The following is a 22171-nucleotide window of genomic DNA, read 5'->3' as shown; positions in this document are numbered from 1 at the left end:
CAACAGGATGACTAGGGCCTCACACAGGAGGGCAATGTATTAAGCTGGTATTATTTTTGTTATATTTGCTGCTGTTTTTATTATTATTCATAGTAGTAGGAAAGCTCTTCTACTCCAAGGGAGGAGATTCAATTATCAGAATGAAAGACACTTAAAAGTTAAAGCCCCCAGGGAACTTTTCATCATGGTTAATATATGAAAAATATATGGCAGAATCCAGAACTTTAGTGATACTTAGGATGGTCTACACACGGCACCCTAAGACAGCTGAGCCAGCTCCTCCCACACAATGCATGAATGTTATCTTCCCTTATCTCTGCATGAATGTTCTTGATACTTGCTGACATCCACCCATATGTCATTCTTCATCATAAACTTCCCACTCACTGCTGGGATTACACCCTTTTCTTTATTCATAAGCCTTCAAAATTCATGAAAACCCCCAAATCACTGTCAAGAGATGTAGGGAAATCTATCTTTTTATCTGTTTGCAGCAGAAGAGATTGATTTTCTTAAATAAGTAATTTTAAGAACATACACTTTAATATATATTTCTAAGAAGAAATAAGTTAATTTAGTTTGTCAACATCTTTACAAGGTGGATAAATATTATGACTCCATTATCCAGAGGATTATAATAGTGAATATGAGAATGCAAGTATTTTACTAAGGAAAAAGGGCCTTCCCCTCTTGCTGACCATCTGGTGCAAGAGCATCCCTAGGCATTTGCGGGTCAGGCAGATCACCGCCTTGTAAGCATCCAGGTGAACTCAGTGTTAAGGCAGCACAACGAAATCTTAAAGGAAAAAGAGAATTACATTGAGGCCAAAATGCAATATCTTATTTCTTAAATATTTCTTCTTTGGGCTATTTTATTCATGGATTCTTCTCAATTTTATCTCTTAGGGCCTCTTTACCCTGTTTCATGAATATCACTCATACATGAGCTTTCTCTGGTAACAAAAATAGTAATAACAGTATTTACTGAATGCCTCCTAGGAGCCAGGCAATGTGCTGGGTACATGCACACGTGAGCTCCCTTATAAGATGAAGAAACTGAAGCAATGCAAGTTTAAGCCACTTGCTCAAGGTCACCAGGTAGCAGAGAGCAAGGAAGAGCTGAAGATAATACAGGAAATTCGTAAGGTCTCTTCAGTCTCACTTAATAAAATTCTTCCATAAATAAGAGGTTTAAAAAAAATGTTATTTAGTAATCCTTTCCTACATGGCACGGTGGGGGAAAGTAGGCATGACTGCAAAAGAAGAGATGGGGAAAGGTGAAGTAATGCTGATCACAAACTGGCCCTTGGACGCAGAGGACAAGGAGAGAGGGAAGAAAGAGGCAGCCAGTCTAGATGGGTAAGCAGCAGTTCCGATAAGCAAGGAAACTTACTAAGGAGGCTTCTCTCCTGCCACCGCAAGACTAGTAATCTCCATACCCACCTGCCAGAATCTCAAAATTTATATAGCAGCCTTAACTGAATACAGTCACATATATTGTCCAGATGGTTTCAACAACACACTGCTCTCTCAAAATGAGTCCTTGAAAATGCCTCCCACTATGGGAATTGTGGGCAGAACATGCCAGGATGGGGAGTGGACCCAGAGCTTCCCATTGCCTGGGTCTAGGTGGCAGATCACAGGCCAGCCATGGGTTACGTCCTCTGGATAACCTCCTCCAATAAATAACTTGTTCAGGTTGGATTTGCACCCAGGTTTAAGTCATGAACTGCTATACTTCCCACTGTATCAATTTATCAAAATTAGGGATTGTTCATTAGTCCCTCATGTTTCTGATTGGCAGACAGCAATGATCTTGAAAATATTCCCTTTACTTTAAGGATTTTTTTGCCGCTTTAAGGCAAGGAGGTAAAGGGCTATCAAAGCATCTTCTAGCAGATGCAGAAATATTTCCTTCACTACAGGCACTGATGCCTAAGATCAGCCCCAGCTTTAGGTCTGAAACTCGTCTAAAGCTGCAGACTCAAGTGGGATCCCTCTTCTCATCCGGGTGCAGAATGTATCCATGGGCCTTCTTATCAGATACCAGGTTGTACCAGAGCAGAGGGAAGCAGTGGGAGTCCAAGGAAGGGAAAAGTAGAACATTCATTAAAAGATCCTAAGGCGTGAGGAAATTGGGGTTTTATTGGTTTGTTTCTTCTGAAAAAAGACAGGTGAGTCATTTTTAATATATCTATTTTGGTTTTCACTTCAGAAGTACCTTTCAGTCTCTCAAATGACAGATGGAAAAAAATCATAGAGAAACATTTGATTAAATAGCTATATGTTTGAAAATATTCACTGGGGACATGATTTTTTTTCATTTAAAAGATGACATCATATGATTACACTTTGAGCTTTTTCCTCTACTCAACAACTGTTATTGATGGATATAAAATCAAATCTAAACATTAAAATGTGTCAAAACTAAAACAAAACAGAGTGATAAATACACAGCAGTCAAGGTCCCAGCAGGAAACAGATGTCACCCTCCAAGGGTTTAAACTGTACAGAATTAAATGAGGGGACCATATGTGGAGGTGTAGTCAGGATTAAAGGAAGCAGTAAGGGGTGATGAGTCACCCAGGGGCAGGCAAGGGGTGGAAGAATGATGAACGGAGGGAACAAGGACACCAGCTGTGTGTGGAAACTGAAACTTTCTCTAAAATAAACTCATAACACTGGTCAACTCTGTCAAAACGAAATACACTTTTATGGTCATTTTTTAGCTCACTATCGCAGGTACTATCAGACAAGCAAGGTTCACTTCGCCTCAGATGTTCTAAATGTTATGACAGAGCACCAGTTTGTCTTAGTCTATTGTCTTTCACATTCTAGAATAACCAACCATTGTATTTACTTACCCTTTTTCCCTTCATGGACAAAACTCAAACCCATTATCCTTTATATACATTTATATTTCTTTGCAACTTTTAAATTTATTTGAGTCGCCACCACCAATATTAGTTTCAACTCTTAACCGAAATTACTTCTGTCATAGGCCAAAAAGACCTGGAATGAACTGAAGACTGTCCATCACAGACAAGCACGTGAGAGTAGACGAGTTCCAGAAACAGCCGCACCCCACTATACATGTCCACATAACGTGGACTAAATTACTGAATTCAATCATTCACTCGTCTGTTGTGACATTTTTCTTTCATATACTTGCCATGGCCTCTTGGTGAGTGAAGTGTATTTCTTTGTCCTTTGACTTGGGATTGGTCACGTGGCTGGCTTTGGCTACTGGGATGTTAGTGTATGCAGGCCGGGCCGGGGGGAGGGTGGAACTGTTCCTACACGATAGAGCATGTCTTCTTATGCTTCAGCCATCTGCTATCAGAGAAGTATGCTCCAGGGGGCTGATGCCCTTTAGTCTAGACCCCAAAACAATGAAAATGGAACCTGGGGCCTGAATCCCAGAGCTGAGGGCCCACCATAGCCCAGCTAATGTACAGACTACCTGCAGACATATGAGCAAGGAAATAAATATTCCTTTAATCCACTGAGTTTGGGGATAGTTGATAAGCAGGACTATTGTGGCAATACTTGACTGAATCGTGGGAAAGCCAGTATATGGCTTTTACTTCTGTGAAGGTTAATAATAACCATGTATACTAAGACAAGGTATTTTATATCCTTTTCAGCCTACTAGCTTGACAGTCACATTTTATTTATAATTTTTTTATCCAAATAGTGTATTTGGAATAACTAGTCTTACTGATTCATAGCATGATAAAAAGTTTAAATAGTAAACCATTTTAGACAATAGTGCTAATTTACTTTAGTTGTATATTCAAATTTTACATAAACATGTTGTGGAAACGATGATAAATTACCCATAAAAATCAGTTCAGGAGATTAAAAATTTCAGAAGAATTAACCTTTTTATGAATAAATAAATATGTCTGCTAATTTGCCTTAGTTGTATATTCAAATTTTACCTAAACATTTTGTGGAAACAATGATAAATTACCCATAAAATCAGTTTAGGAAAATAAAATTTCAGAATTAAGTTTTTATGAATAAATAAACCAAAACACTACTAAATAAAATAAAGTAAAACATGTTAATATTATTCTTTTCACACTGTGATAAAATCAGGGAGATGGCATACATTGTTTTAAATCAAAATTATTAAACCATTATAAATTATTCAAAGATTCACCTGAATAAGAAATAGTATCAACTATTTTTAATATTTATACAGTATGTAAATGTTTTAAATTCTTTTCTTTTGTTTTGTTTTTCCTAATGTGATTTTCTCTTATTTGTTTTCTTTTAACATTTATTTTGACAAATTTTAAACCTACAGAAAAGTTGAAAAAATTGGCCAGTAAACGTCCACATATACCTATTGCCTAGATGTACCAATTCTTAATATTTTGCCACATTTCCCTTATCACTCTCCAAATATATATTTTTAATAAACTTCTAATTTTGGAATACTTTTAGATACACAGAAAAGTTGCATCTAGTTTTGTTCAGAGTTCCTGTATATCTTTTTCTCAGTTTCCCTAATGTTAACATCTTACACAGCCTTGGTTCAGTTGTCAAACCAAGTAATTAATAGTGGTGCATTATGAGCTGTTCACATGTTCTGGAAATTAAGCCCTTGTCAGTCTCATCTTCTGTAAATATTTTCTCCCATTCCATACGTTGTCTTTTTGTTTTGCTTTTCCTCTGCTGTGCAAAAGCTTGTAAGTTTAATTAGGTTCCATTTGTTTATTTTTGCTTAGATTTCTATTGCCTGGGTAGACTGCCCTAGGAGAACATTGCTAAGATTTATGTCAGAGAATGTTTTGCCTATGTTTTCTTCTAAGAAGTTTATAGTCTTGTCTTATATTGAAGTCTTTAAGCCGTTGTGAGTTTATTTTTGAGTGTGGAATGAGTGACTGTTCCAACTTCACTGATTGACATACAGCTGTTCAGTTTTGGCCCAACAAGCATATAAAGTTTCTTTTTTTCTGTTTCTGGAAATTTATGAAATCTTGCATTTTAAATTCATATAGGCATTACTAGACTCAATAACTCAGTAAAAACAAGAGCTCTGTTCAATTTAAGTGAATTTATAATTGAATTCATCAATTTGTCTTTAGAAATAGGTAGTTACATATCATTTCATCTGTTTACAAAATATTTCAAATCACATAATGAGGTGTTGTTATCAAGCTCTCAGGCAGGCCCGTTTGGAACTATAAATTCCAAACTCTGTTGGAGTTTATAGTTTAATTTCTCCTGCATACATTAAGTTTTGGGCAGCACTTGATTGGTCAGATGAGGGGGTCATAATTTAAAGTTCACTAACACCTTGTTGTTTGCATCTGAAGCTTTCCCTCACATTTGACCTGAATCATTTGTATATTTCTGTGGGATTTCCTTATTTTTAAGAGAGGAGAGAGAAACATCACATATGCAGAAATCTGTAGATTTCTAAGAAAATAATGAAGAGAAGCTGGAAGCCATCTTTTTAATCCCAAAACATTCAGGATTTTTTTTTAATTATATCCAAAATAAGCAAAACTCTCTTTCAGAAATCATAGTACTCTTTTCCAAATCACTCATGCACTTGAAAAGTTGTTCAACCTTATTATGTGCCAGGGAAATTCAAATTAAAACTCCATTGGGATACCACTTTGCACACACTCCAATGGCTAAAATTCAGAAGATTGGCAACATCCAAAATTCCACTGCAAGGAGAGCAACTGAAACTCTCATACATTTCCTGTGTGAATGTTAAATGGTACAAGCACTTTGGAAAACAGTTTATAAAAAAGATACACATATCCACTGATACAGCAATTCTACTTCAAAATACTTACATGAGTAATGCTAAAGTATGTCCACAAAAAGTTGTGCATAAGGGTGTTCGTATCATTTTTAGTCATAGCAACCCGAAACTAAAAACAGTCTGGCATTACATCGACAGGAAAATGGATGTACAAACAGTGGTATATTTATACACTGGGATATTGCTTAGCAATGAAAAGGAATGAACTACTAAGATAAGATGGATGAATCCCAAAAGAAACACACACACGAATACATGTTATATAAGTCCACTGATGCAAAGATCAAGGGCAGACAAAACTAACCTGTGGTGATGGGAAGAAGCAGAGAACAGTGGCTGTCTTGGTGGAAGGAGGGAATTACTTGGTGTAATGGAATTATTCTTTATCTTATTTACATATGTGTAATTATTTGTCAAAATGTATTCATGTCTGTCCTTTTAACTAAGTGCTTCAATTTTTTAAAACTCTGTTATAAAAAATATGAAATTCAGGGTACTGCTAACCTCTAGGAGAGGCAGCAGGACAGGATAGAGAAGAAACACTCAGTGGCAACAGTATTGGGTTTTTTTAAGATTTTAGAATTGGTGATATGTTCATAAAATATGTTTATTTTATTACTATACCATGTAATACATGTATGTTATACATATATTTTACATTTATCAACTATTATAGTATTTAACAAAATTCCCTCTTTTCACTTTATTATTAAAGAGTTTTTTTAATGTTTGGATTGTTTCTTGGAAGTTTGGTATAACCTTCTTGTCAAACCAAGCTTGCCCTTGAGTTTGCTTTGGGAGATTTTTAACTGGTATTTTAACTTCTTTAAAGATTATAGACCATTCAGATATTCATTTCTTGAATCAGATTTAAGTTACCTTTTGTCTAAAATTTCAAATTTATTAACATGAAATGTTCATAATATTCCTTATCTTTTCAGAATCTACACATTTTTGTTAGTTTTATTCTTTGTTCTTAATATTTAAAACATTTTTCTCCCTTTACTGTTTCTTTTATCTATCTTTCCAGAAAGATTGCCGATTTCATTCTTTTTTGATATACTGATATTTTCTGTTTTCTCCTTCATTAATATCAGATCTTGTATTTATTATTTATTTCTTCTATTCTTTTTTTCTATTAATTTTTAACTCCTTAAGTAAGATGCTTACCTCATTAATTACTTCCTTTTCTAGTAAAAATATTAAGGCTTTATATTTCCTTCTAAGTCTTGCTTTGGTTGTATACCAAACTCTTGTATATACATACAGCTTTTCCATTATTGTTATAAATATTTTCTAACTTGTATTATAATTTTTACTCATAAGATAAAGCTTTCCTTAGTTTAAAGATAAATGGCTTTTTTCTGGTTACATTTTGTTGTTATTTTTTAATTAATTTCAATGTGGTCATATAATGTGGTTTGGGTGCTTCCAGTCATTTGAAATTAATGAGATGATTTTACAGAAATTTCATCTGTTCTGCAGATTTAAGTTTCTATACATACCCATTAGACAAAGCCTACCATTTTTGTTGCTCATATTTTCTGAGGTAATACACCTGAGTAAAATATACAAAGCTTCATTCATTCAATTAATTACTATTTGCCTGTGAGATACTAATCCAACAAATATTCAGTTAGTTTCTACTGCATGATTCAAACCATGTTCAAAGATTAGAGTCATGAGATATTTTACTCCACAAATATTTATGTATATTCTACTTGGTATTTTATGGGAGAAGCAAATTATATGAACCAACATATACAATATTTGATAAGTGATTCAAATGCAAATTCATTCAATGAGATCACAAAAGTGGGATTAAAAACTTCAGATAATCCAGGAGGTCTTTCCAAATGACTGTTCTATTTCAAACTCTCAAAAAAAAAAAAAAAAAAGGAAACTCTCTATGAGACTCTTAAGTGGTGTCTGAAGTACAGTAATAAAGTAAGGGACGCTGGCACTTTATCAATCTCCATTACAAGGGATTTATTCTGCTGATTCATTCTTTTATTCAGATTTTCTTATTAATTATTCTATTTAATTCACTTACTAAGATGCTATTATGAATCAGACACTATTTTGGTACTTTTCAAAATGCTTTATTTCATGCTTATCGTTGCCCTGGGCCATAGGTCTTACCCTTAGGGAACAAACAAACTCAGAAAAGGGAGGTAGTGTGATCAGAGTCACATAGCTAGAAGGTGAGATGGTTTAGTTTAAACCTAGTTCTTTTGATCACAAGTTCCCAGAAATGTGTAGTATAAATGTTGAAATAAAAATAAAATTTATATGATATTGTAGCAATTCCATATACTTTTCCACAGGCCTTATGCCACACCTAATTTCAGGTTTCCCAAGAAATTTTTATTACAATATAATCTCTAATATCATTAAAATGTTTTTACCTAACTCAATCTGACCATGAACACTGATAAATGAGTCTTAAATGTTCTTCTCAGTCACAGAATAGCTGCTGAGTGGTTTTGGGCACACAGAATGCCGTTGTTTGCAGTTCTTAGTATTTTGATTCCCAGGAGCCCAAAAGCTCAGAGCAGCAATTTAATATATGAAAACAAACTATAGTAGATTAAAGAATTAATGTTCTTTTTTATAATAGTATCTCCAGAAAACATTTATAAGGAAAGTCATCTGGGTTGAATTTCTAGTGTGCCTATGAATACAGTTGTTAAATACCACCTGTGAAAGAAAAATAATCCTTTCACACCAACTACAAATTTTAATGCAATTAGATTTGCTAAGTCATTAAGGAAGCTCCTCTCTATACTTTGCCATTGAATGTGTCTTAAAAACATGAACAAAGATCCTAAAATTCAGTTATATACACATTACTAAATGTATATAAAAGGATATGGTGGGTGAGTTATATTGGTTTTTTCTCAAATTTGAAATTCCCTACTAAGTCATTAACTATCTCTAACTGAATTTTCAAATGAACTATAGGGATGCATCTTTCACCCTGCTCTTCTTTCTCTCTGTTGCATGTGCACATACACGCACACACATACAATTAATATTTGAAAAACTCACTTTGTGCACTATATAAACTCCCTAACAGTCTGAAATACACCTTAACTCTTTCCTAGGGATACAGCATGAGTTGCCTATCCTAATTCATTGTCAAAAAAATTAAACTACATTATGATACAAAGTAAATTCATAAGATTTTATGAAAAAGATTGATGTTGAAAGTAAAAGGTTGACTTATTTTTCTCTTCTTTGAAGATCTCTCCTTGAATTTGATCCAAGACAGCTACCAGAAAGTTATTTAAGATAAATTAAACTGAGGTAACACCATCTATTCTGTTTAATTTTCTTGAAATCGTATGAGTGCTAAAGCAAATGTCACTGGCTGCCAGATTAGTCTTCCTAAAACATAACTATGTTGTATTCTTTTCTTTCTTAAGAACTTGCTTCCCTGCTCCCTACTAAGCTTTATAAAAAAAATTCCTTTTAAAAATCTGATTGTAGAATTACAGACCAATATCACTGATGAACATAGAGGCAAAAATCCTTACCAAAATATTAGCAAATAGAATCCAACAGCACATAAAAAAGATTATACATTATGATCAAGTGGGGTTCATCCCAGGGACACAAGGGTGGTTCAACATACGAAATCAATCAATGTAATACATCACATCAACAAGAGAAAGGACAAAAACCACATGATCATCTCAATAGATGCAGAAAAAGCATTTGATAAAATTTAACACCCATTTATGATAAAAACTCTCACCAAAGTGGGTATAGAGGGAACATATCTCAACCTAATAAAAGCTATATATGACAAACCTACAGACACCATAGTACTCAATTGTGAAAAACTCAAAAGCTTCCCACTAAAATCTGGGACAAGGTAAGGCTGTCCGCTCTCAGCACTCCTATTCAACATAGTCTTGGAAGTTCTAGCCACAGCAATCAGGCAGGAGAAAGAAAGAAAATGGATCCAAATTGGAAAAGAAGAGGTAAAACTGTCACTACATGCAGATGACATGATACTATACATAGAAAACCCTAAAAGGTCTCCACACAAAAACTACAAGAAATAATCGAAGAATTCAGCAAGGTAGCAGGTTACAAGATTAACATTCAAAAATCAGTTGCATTTCTTTACACTAATGATGAATCAACAGGAAAGGAAAGTAAAGAAACAATCCCTTTTAAAATAGCACCCAAAGTAAAAAAATATCTAGGAATAAATCTAACCAAGGAGGTAAAAGACTTACACACAGAGAATAAAACACTGATTAAGGAAACTAAAGAAGACTTAAAAAAATGGAAAGATATCCCATGCTCCTGGATTGGAAGAATCAATACTGTTAAAATGGTCATACTGCCCAAGGTAATCTACAGATTTAATGCAATCCCTATCAAATGACCAAGGACATATTTCACAGAACTAGAACAAATCATAATAAAATTTATATGGAATCACAGAAGACCCAGAATTGCCAAAGCATTACTGAAGAAAAAGAGAGAGGCTGGAGAAATAACCCTCCCACACTTCAGACAATACTACAGAGCTACAGTAATCAAAACAGCACGGTACTGGTACAAAAACAGACATATGGACCAATGGAACAGAACAGAGAACCCAGAAATGAACCCACAAACTTTTGGTCAACTAATCTTCAACAAAGGAGGCAAGAACATACAATGGAATAAAGACAGTCTCTTCAGCAAATAGTGTTGGGAAAACTGGACAGCAGCATGTAAAGCAATGAAGCTAGAACACTCCCTTACACCACACACAAAAATCAACTCAAAATGGATCAAAGACTTAAACATCAGACAAGATACAATAAAACCTCCTAGAAGAAAACATAGGCAAAACATTATCTGACCTACATCTCAAAAATGTTCTCCTAGAACAGTCTACCCAAGCAAAAGAAATAAAAGTAGGGATAAATAAATGGGACCTAATGAAACTTACAAGCTTCTGCACAGCAAAGGAACCCATAAGCAAAACAAAATGACAACCTACGGAATGGGAGAAAATTTTTGCAAAAGATGAAACTGACAAAGGCTTGATCTCCAGAATATACAAGAAGCTCCTACAACTTAATAAGAAAAAAACAAACAACCCAATCCAAAAATGGGCAGAAGACCTAAACAAACAATTCTCCAATGAAGACATATGAATGATCAATAGGCACATGAAAAAATGCTCAATATCACTAATTATCAGAAAAATGCAAATCAAAACTACAGTGAGGTATCACCTCACACCAGTCTTAATGGCCATCATTCAGAAGTCCACAAATGACAAATGCTGGAGAGGCTGTGGAGAAAGGGGAACCCTCCTACACTGCTGGTGGGAATGTAGTTTGGTGCAACCACTGTGGAAAACAGTATGGAGATTCCTCAAAAGGCTAGAAAAAGACTTACCATATGACCCAGGAATCCCACTCCTGGGCATATATCCAGAAGGGACCCTACTTCAAAAAGACACCTGCACCCCAATGTTCATAGCAGCACTATTTACAATAGCCAAGACATGGAAACAGCCTAAATGTCCATCAACAGATGACTGGATAAAGAAGGTATGGTATATTTATACAATAGAATACTATTCAGCCATAAAAATGACAACATAATGCCATTTGCAGCAACATGGATGCTCCTGGCGAATGTCATTCTAAGTAAAGTAAGCCAGAAAGAGAAAGAAAAATATCATATGGGATCTCTCATATGTGGAATCTAAAAACAAAAGAAAAAAAAAGAAAAATGAACATAAATATAAAACAGAAACAGACTCATAGACATAGAATACAAGCTTGTGGTTGCCAACGGGAAGAGGGGTGGGAAGGGACAGACTGGGGGTTGGAAATTTGTAGATACTGACAGGTATATACAGAATAGATAAACAAGATTATATTGTATAGCACAGGGAAATATATACAAGGTATTGTGGTAGCTCACAATGAAAAAGAACGTGACAATGAACATATGTATGTTCATGTATAACTGAAAAATTGTGCTCTACACTGGACATTGACACAACATTGTAAACTGACTATAATTCAATAAAATAAAATTTTAAAAAATCTGACTGTAATCTACAAACCATATTTTTCAATGGTTCCCAAGTTCACACACAGTCACTTCTCCATTTCCAGCCCTCTCCCTCTCCATACATTTTATTGGAAAAACAGGAAACCTATTGTAGTGGAAAAATAATAAAAAGATAGCCAATAATCCAAAGTCCCCGAGTTTCCTACCTGCCATCTACTATGGCCACAGACAACGTTTCTTTACACTTGTCTGGTCAGTACACAGAGACTATAGACAGGCAATCGCAGTCTTTCACTAACTGGCATTTTGACTCCAAACCCCTAGTTTCCTGGTGAGCTGGCTTGGCCCACCCATGGATCATGAGAACTTCTCTGAGAGACAGGATGAGGAATGGAGAGAAGGAGGTATTTTTTACCACATAAACTTTAAAGCTCAGGATCTCAAAGATAACTCAATGAGCAGAATGCAAAGGAAAACTTGCCCTTAGATTCTATACTTTATCATCCTTTCTCAAGACACATCAAAAGATCTAGCTTCTACTACTATGGCACAGTTTTCTCTTTTCCTTCGAGAGAGTAAGATAGACTTAAACAACCTAGGAAGAAAACGTGTATGGCAACAATTTCCATTTTTTCCTTCAAGGTGAGTTGAAACATGCTGCCATAGTATGTGAATTTTCACTGATTATGTTAGTCGTCCATCCATTTATTCACTTAACGAATGTTCATTGAGTACCTACTACATGTTATGCTTTGTTCTAGGAGTTCAGGATATAGTAGTGTGGAAACAAACGAAGACCAACCAAAGGAGTAAAGCAAACACTGCTTATTCTGAGCTTGCTATGGTAAGGGAGTTAGCCACTGTCACTTGTATTTTGGCAGGGACTCAAAGACAAATGGAAAAGCTTTATAATGGAAAAAGGGGGAGGCATCAGGTGTGCCCTGACTGGAAGCTGTTGGCATGGGGAACCTGTAGGAGAGCCAACTAGAAGCAGGGGATCCTCTGTAACTGGTTAGGGGTACACAGTTGGCTTTCTGTGGTTGATCTTAAGTTGGAAGTAGGGACAAAAATTATGGAAGCTGTCAATTATTAGTTAGGTCCTGGCCATATTGGGCTGATTGTTACAGAAATTATTATTTAGCTTCCTAGACTGTCACTAGAGATAGCAATCAAGCTTCCTGCAAGTGTGATTCATAGCAGGTGGGTTTCCTGGGTTGTTTATTGTAGATAAGGGGATTGGCTTCCCAGGAAGGTTGCTGCAGGTTGTAGGTCAAAGTCCTATTTTTATGTATGGTTGGACCACTGTCCATTTGCATGTTTAATCTCTCAGCAGTAAACAAACAAAACAAACAAAAGTCCTTGTACAGTGTATGTTCTACAAGGGATATTACACTGCTTCTTTCTCTAGATCTTTTTGCACTTATTTCATACAAGAGGTAAAAAGTATGCAGTCCTTTTCTTTAATCATTGGCATCTTACAATTTGGACTACATTATGTCCACATGTAATATTAAAATATTCACACATTCATTTAAAAACATGTAATGATCACCTCCTATGTGCCGGGAACTATTACAGTCCGTAAAGATTCAGTAGTGAACAAAGTCCTGTCCTCACTAAGCTTGTATCTGGTTAAAGGGACATAAATAATAACAATGACAAATAAAATAATTTGTGTCTGTTAGAAGGTGATAAATGGTATGAAAATTAAAAAGCAGGACAGTGACTAAGATGGCGGAGTTGGAAGACCCCGAGCTCACACCAAAATTACAGCTCCGTACAGAGTAACCGTCAATGTTGTTGTGTGGTTAGTGCTTTAGCTGTTGGTCAGACAGCAGCAGTGAAGGCATCAGTACTGAACTGCTGGTGCCTTGACCATCCTGTGATGAAGGGAAATTTACTGTCTTCATTTTACAGAGGGTAGGTTGAGGCGTGGAGTAAGGAGGCGCAGGTCTCAGTCACCAAGCTGTGACTAAGACCCATCTCACTGACTGTCAGTGTTTATTCAACTAATTATGATTCGAGCTCTTCATAATAGCTGGCTTCAGATTTTAAATATAGATAAAATTTAATAATAAGTGTGAATGATTTTAAATACCAAACTCTAACCTTTGCAGTACTGCACTGGCAAAAGAATGCTCTACAACATCTTGATCTGTAAGGAAATGGGAAAACTTCCTCATCCCCGTCCCACTCTGTGGGACTCTACACACCATTTTCCAGTGGTTCTGATTTAGCCACAAGTAACTGTTCACTGATATGAGTATCAGTTGAGATCCACTGACAGCACCATATCTTCTAATAGTTTTTCTTCACCAAAACCTCCAGGTGGAGGTTACAGTCATACTGCTCTGTAAAAATGAATATGGGCTTAGTGGCAGCTACTGAAACTCATGGGTAAACATAATAGGATGTTATTCAGATTTAATTTGAATCGTATAATCCAAAAAGCAAAAGCCCTTTGTTCATCAAATAGGTCACTTTATGAATATTACAAAAAGAGTACCTCTTAAAGGAATATTAACGTGAGATTGGTGTCTGTACTTTACATACATGGTTTTATATAATGTGGCTCTATCAGTTAAACTCACATTTATAAGAATTTGTAGTTTCAATGGGAAAAGTACTTACCTTTCTTAAAATTAGAAGACATTCTTTCCTATTGTCAATTCTTCCCAAAAGTGTCAGCTGAAATATTTCTCCCCCTAAAAACAGAAAAATTAATTACTTAGGATCAAAGAGGGATTTAGATATCTTCTGCAAACTCCCAAGTTTGACTTAATTGGGTGGAGGAGTTTTTTTAATATAATTAAGGCTAGAAAACATCATTAAATGGAACAAAATGGAACAAGGAAGAAGATACATTTCAACACAACAAAAATCTATAGTGATACAGGTAAAGTACTAAGAAATTTCACTCCATGGAAAAAAATTATTACTGCAAAAACAAATTAGCCACAAAGAGAACAAGATGTTGCTATTACTTTGAAATAGATCCTGAATAAGTTTTTTGGGTTTTTATCTGTTTTGTTTTGTATCACATACGTGGTTTTGTTAGTGTCCCATGGTGTACTTAATGTACATTTGGTAAAATTTCTATTTGAATTTCCTTTTCCTTCCTGTTTATAATAAACATTTTCAGTGGGTTGTCCTTGCCTTTGTCATTGTGAACTGCATTGTCTTAAGTTTCTTGGTGTTTAAAGAGTGGGCTCTAGCAAGACTCAGGGCAAGGCTCAAAACTCAGCCTGCCACTTGCTAGATGTTTTGACCCTAAATTCTTTGTGTCTCTATTTCCACATCCTTACTTCACTCTGAGAGAGGACTGATTTTACAGGAGGCAGTGAGTATTACATGTGCCAAGACACATCAAGCCCTCAGTACACAGAGCTGGCCCTCAATAAAGGTTGTCAGGTATTAACACAACCAAGCCCACCCTACGCTGGGCTTCTACTTCCGATTCATTGTGTGGTTTCAGATCCTACTCCACCTTCTAGACCAGGGATTTTTAGAGGTTTTAGATAAGGTGATGATAGACACCTCTTACAGTTTTTTCAGAGGGTGGATGGTTCTTTGAACATTTTCTAGTGTTGTTTATGACTCACAAAGCAAGAGGCACCTGGAAGTCTCTGATTCTGTCTTCAATAAACCCCAACTGGCTTAGACCCATCAGTCAGCAGCAAATCAAGCTGTAGACAGGGCTAAAAGCTTCTGCTCTAGGGTCAGAATTCAGTCTGCTGCTTCAAGACACTCTAAGAATGCTTTGAAACCCAGGACTTGGCATAATCTGTCAATCTGAAGCTATCCTTGCCTTGTCAGAACATCTCTCCCTGCTAAAAACCAAGAGTCCTTACAGCCCTATCCTCCTGAGGCTTTCAGCCCTCCTTTTGCTCAACATTTCCTGTTCAGAATAGGATCTGGATCTCTCCTTTGTATAAACAGAAGTTCTACTAAAATATTTTTCCTTAAACGAAGGAACAGTTTCCTGAGTATTCAATTTTGCCAATAGTCTTGGTGCAACAGGTGCAGCCTCCTGCAGGCTACTTTTCAAATGGCATATTTCTGATCCTGATATAGAGTGTTCATATGCTGTTATTAAAGTCTTTACAGAATAGATCAGAAACCAGAAGGGGTTAGTAATCATTTTTAACCTGGGCTCTTGAATTATGCAGGTAGACCTGGCAGGTAGGCACAACTCAACTCTGTCTGGAGAAGTGCAGGCTAATTGGTACAGGTGGGAAGCAGACTGCAGTGGAGAAGTGGGGCGTGGGTAGAACGATCAGATGATAGAGGACCATATATGCCATCATGAGGAATTTGGACTCTATCTAGGAAACATGTCTTTCCAAACCTGGATGCATATCAAAATCATCTAAGAAGTTTTTCTTTTGTTAACAGAATTTTCCAAGTCCCATTCCAGACCTATAACATCAGAATATTTACAGAGAATATCTACATACGTTTTATGCTTTCCTAATCCAGGCCTGAACGTTTATTGCTTCCCATATCTCACTGGAACAGAAATGGACATCAAAATAGAAATTTTTTAAAGTTTACTAATTTTGTAAGTCCTGAAATAGAATTTCATGCTGAACGTGAATTATATGGAAACACAGAGCATGGTGTAAAGGTCCTAGTTGATCATGATTAGGTATTTGACATTCTTTCAGCATTTAGGTGTTAGAATACAATTATTCTGTATTCATTACTTATTCTTTGATGATTTTCAAATCTTCTCAAGTCCTTTGTTATGAGTTTATCATATTCATACATATATACATATACATATATATACATGCAAACAAACATATATATATATACATAAGAAGACCTGTTCTGCCTTATGATCAAAAAGACTGATAAAAAATAAGAATGAAGAAAGGAGACTGGTACAGAGAGTGAAATAAAATATGGAATGCGATCAGGCATTAGAACACTGCTTTCTCATAGTCCACGACAGTGAGACTATGCAGGTGGCATGGTCCCTATGACTTGCTGCTGGAGCGTCCTTAAGAGAAAGATCATACAGTACAAAGAGGCTGCAGAATCCACTTCCACACAGAAGAGACAGACCTGATCCCAAATGATTAAGCCAACTGGGGTTGGAATTCCCGGTATATTCCAAAGCTCAGAAGTAAGCCAAAGTACATAAAACCTGTCATTTATCTTTTGCTCTCTGTATAATCCATCAGTCATGAGTCCTGACAATTTGTCTCATAAGTGTCATTCTCAGGATCATCTACAGTCCACACCCCCTGCAGCTGACCTAGTTCAGGTTCTCATTTTTTCTTGCTTATACTTGGGCAAGTCTTCCCACTGTGCTTGTCGTCTTCAGCATCTTTCTCTCGTAACCTTCTGTACATTAGAATGGTATCTGGAAAACATGCTGATGCTGGGGTGATTTCCAACATGTAAGGAATCATCTTGCTTTTTATACCTCAAAATGTTGATTACTCCAAATTACTTTTTAGATCAAGTCCAAATTCCTTGACTTGGCAGAGAAGGCTGTGCTAGGCTGTGGCCAGTCTTTCTTTAACTCTGATAACTTAGTAAGAAATGGAAACCTAAAGAATGTAATCAGGTTTCAGCTAGGACTGCTTTATACGGGAGTAAATAAACCCTTGAGTGTTGACTTCATCTCCTCTCCAGCGCAATGTGATAAAAGCTAGCAGCCTGCATAATTTCTTTGTTACTCTGATATTTTACTCCATAACTCACACTGCCCATCAATTTTGCATAGGTCTGGGACCAGAAGCTAGTTACTCACTTGTTTCCTCATCTCTTGTACTCTTTGCATGAGTCATTTGCTGATACTGGTAGTAAACTGAAGTAAAAGCAAATGTGAACATGATCTGAATGGTGAGCCTCATCAATCATCGAATCCAGGCCAGCCCTTTCCAGTCTGATCGAAGATCTTTAATGACCTAGAACTTCCTTACATTTATAGTGTCTTTTCCTTCTAAGTTTGCCACACCATACTTTAGTACAGACACTCAAAACTACTTATAGTTCCCTCCAAGCACAATACCCACACAAGCCTCCCTGCTTTGTTCTTACAAGTCCCTTCTTCATCTAAATATAACTCATGTTTGAGGACTCAACTCATGCATAATTCTTCCAAGAAGACTTCACAGATGTTCCCCTTCCCCTCCAGACTGGGACAGGCCTCCTTCCAATCTGCTCCATAGCGTCCTGTGATGGCTCTATCACAGTGCTGAACACCAGCTACTGAATGTCTTTACTTGTTGGAATCCTCATCTATACTCTAAAATCTTTGAGAGTGGGCTACATTTTATCTTCACATGCCCATGCCTAACACTATATCTAACATATACTCACACTCAATGATTACTTATTGAACTGAATTATAAACAGATTTTTTTTTAATTTGGAGTGAATGCATTTGCAAAGATAGGTCCTGGGGCTCCCTTTTAAGATATTAAAACATAGTGTCACAGTTTTCCCCAGAAGAAATGCTGCTATAAAAAAAAGGAGAAAATTATATTTTTATGCCCATTCAACTCTAGCCATTAACAAAATGTCTTTGGAAGGTTCACTAGATGATGATGGTGGTGGTGGTGGTACTTGTGGTGGTGGTGGTGATGATGGTAACAACTAATATTGACTGAGGATGTATTATGTCCAGGCTAAGATTTTTTTTATTTGTTTGGGGGAGGTAATGAGGTTTGTTTGTTTTTTTAATGGAGGTGCTGGGGATTGAACCCAGGACCTTCTGCATGCTTAGCATGCACTTTACCACTTGAGCTAGTCCTTCCCCCAAGGCTAAGCATTTTTTGTACATACCCGTTTTTCAGTCTCACAACAGTATAGGGAAGTACTCTTATTATCCCCATTTTACATGTGTGAAGCACAGAGAGATGAAGTCTTTGCCCCAACCACACAGCTATGACACCCACACAATGTGCTCTGGACATTCACTGGAGCATTTTCCAAAAAAGCAACCACTGGAGATTACAGAGCTGAATACAAAGTGGCTCTTTAAATTGCATTTGGAATTTAGTGGGGAAGTATTACTGGATATGTTGGTCATACCATCGAAAAGCCTTTTGCAGCTTATCAGTGTAGCATCTTTTACTTGTGAGTACACTGGGCATCCCTGAAGGTAGGAAACATATGTGGACCACTGTACCCCCCCCCCCCCCGTGCCTATTGTGAACACACAGATTCTTGTGATATGTCTGTTGGCTAACTGCTTACTTACAGACTCTCAGTGGGGGTCTCAACTACTTCATGCACAGCTCTCCTTACGGAAGTAGATGTATTACTTTTATTCACTGAAGAGTGCAGTGTGAGCACATTTTTCTCTTCCAATTTTTTACTTACTCTTTGGTCTTCATGCAAATCTCTTGGCATAGAGAACAGGCATCATTACTTGCTGTTCCATCTACCTCTTGCATTCTGGCTTGAACAGAATCATTTCTCTCAGAGGAGTGGATTTTTCCAATTAAGATCTGGACAAATTAGCACTATATTTCACATGAGCCACTAAAACTGTATTATGCTTAGCTGCATTAGGCCACTTTGGTCCTGGATGAATTTCATAATGCTGCAAAATATTGCCTCTTCCTCCTAATTTTCTAACCAAGTAGTCTCCATCCTGTTGAGTTTACATCTATTACAAATCTTTGAAATAGTGTTCACAACTTATCTAGGTCTCAGAAATCTTTGAAAACACTGAAAAAAAAATGAGAGGGTAATTTTTTTTTAACGACTTTCCTTAATGAAGCAGATTCTAATTTTATTCTCAGCTGTATAACATCTGAAAAACCCTCCTTTCTAGCCTCATTCACCCAGTGGCTAACATTATACCTAATTGCCAGTGCTAAAGAATATGCAAATCCCTGTGGATTCTGCGATGGTCCCAAGTAAATAGTATCAGTTTAATTTGTGTTACAGGAGAGTTCTGTGGTCTCCTTTTCTTGTTTTGTGTTCAAAAAGAAAATGCCTTTTGCATGTTGGATGTGTAATTTCTGATGTTTGCTTCCATTTGAGAACAAACATAATGAGGCTACATTTGAACCAATTTTCATAAATAAGACGACCAAACTGTATTCATCATAAGCTGTAAAATCAGGCTAAGTAGAAGATGGCAAAATCTAGTCTTATCAATGATTGCATTTTCCTATCAGGATTCCTCTAAACTATGCAAAGTGAAACCTTTGTATTTTACACAGGGGCTTAGGGAAAAGTTAAGCTTAACTTCTGTTCCCTTCTTATATCAGTGAGACACTTCACAGCTGATTAACCAGGACAAACTGCAAACCTTATTAAATAATTAGTATATAACACTACTAAGCTACTATAATTAAATGTTTTTATTGTGTGATATTGGGCAGGTCAGCTAACCTCTCTGTGCTCTGGTTTTTCTCACCTATAAAATTAGATATTGAATTAGTCTATGAAAGTAACACTCCAGTGATTCTAGTTCGAACTCAAAAGCAAGATCTTTGGAATTTTAAAAGAAAACTTTCAAATGGTAAGTTTTTCTTTGGAGAATCAGTGTTGTATCATGGAAAGAACATAGATTTTGTCACTTAACAATACGAATTTGCTTTCCAAAACACAAATTTACTAGCTATTTGAACTTGATCACAGCTGTAAAATGAGAAATAAATGATTTATCCTGAGCAAATGTGGTAAGTTTTAAAAACAACATGTAGAAACTGCTAGTATATACTGGATGGTCAATAACTGTGGTAGCTATTTGGGGTGTAACAGGGTGCTCTTCCCCATCAGCCCGACATTCTGTCACATCTTCACCTGTGGTAACAAAGAGTGTTTTTGCCTAAGATTTCATAAATCCTGTCAGATGAGAAGTGATGGTTCCTAATAAAAGAAGTGTACGTTACTGCTCTAGAAGTCACTCCTGAGGATTCCAAATCGTCCAAGCAAACTCTCACTAAGCATGAGTAACCATACACGAGGAGTTAAAGATGAAGTCAGGATACTAGTCTTCTGAACGTTACCTCCCAGGGTCAGCTTGAACCCATTGACTCAGATCACTTAAATAAGATCCAAAAAGCAGACAAATAAAATGGAAAGCATAGAGAAGCCCAACAAAAGTAAAGAACCTCTCAAACCTCATCTGAAGCTATATCTGTTGGATTAATATATGAGCTGCTAGTAATTATTAAAATAAAACTGTACACCACCTTCATGAATCCAAGTATCTTTATAATTTGCTACTAATAAGATTTTGTTTCTTCTTTAATGGATGAACCTACAGACCTTCCTAGCAAGGCACAGTGACCCATCATATAGAGGAGGGAAGAAAAGAAAGGTCTTATTTGTGATCTCCTTAGTTTATGCACTGAAACCGAGGATCTGAGGAAAAGCCAGGCACCTCTCACACAGAGAAAAATGGTAAATGACTTATAATTCTCCATAAGTTTGCTCTACATGTTGTTGTAATTTACTTTTATTTACTCATCCACTGCGAGGCCTTTAATTCTAAATAGCCAACTTGGCAAAATCACTTAGGGGCTTAGCAGGCAACCCAGACTCACCTTGGCCAAAAGAGAAATACTGATTTTTCGTCTCCACGACCAAACCTGCCTGAGCATGAGTTCTCCTCACCTCACTGAGCAAGGAGAAAAAAATCCCTAATTATCTCTTCTTGCTTTCTTTGTCTCACACTATACAACAGTCCAACCATGTCCATTCAACTTCTAAAATGTCCCCTGAATCTTGTACCTCTCTCCTTCTACACTATTTCCAAAATAATTCAAACCACCACACACTCGAGTTCATCTTCCACATGAGAGTGATACTTTAAAAATGTAAATCAGATCATGCTGCTCTTAGTTTATAACATTTCAATAGCTTCCTGTCAAAATTAGAATAAAGATCAGACTTCTCAGCATGGCCTTCAAAGTTCTATGTCATCTGTTCGTTCCTTCCTTCCTCCCTGACCTCATCTCCATTCTCCTCCCCACCCCCTAACCAAGCTTCAAATGCCTTCTTTCTCATTCCAAAAAGTGCCAGATTATTTCTGCTTTAAGGCCCTTACAGCTAGTTCTTGCTCTGCCTAGAGAGCCAGCTTCATGCAGTTACACAGAGCCCTGGTATCCACAAGGGCCCCACACTTCGTTTTAGGCTCTGCTGTTGCCAATTCAATTTTTTTTTAGTAATTTCATCTTTTAACTTGTGTTTTATAAGTGAAATCCACTGGAACAATGGAGCACGTGGGTGAGCAGAGAAAATACATGCAACATTTCCATCATTCATTACCACCTCATCTGCATATGGTGTTTGCAATGCCCCATGAGCAAAGAATTCTGGTGGACCCACAATGCGTAGGAGCTTATCATGACTCAGAGTGAG

This window comes from Camelus ferus, chromosome 2, assembly GCF_009834535.1.
Source record: "Camelus ferus isolate YT-003-E chromosome 2, BCGSAC_Cfer_1.0, whole genome shotgun sequence".
In the NCBI taxonomy this organism is placed as follows: domain Eukaryota; kingdom Metazoa; phylum Chordata; class Mammalia; order Artiodactyla; family Camelidae; genus Camelus; species Camelus ferus.
This window is presented reverse-complemented; position numbering follows the sequence as displayed.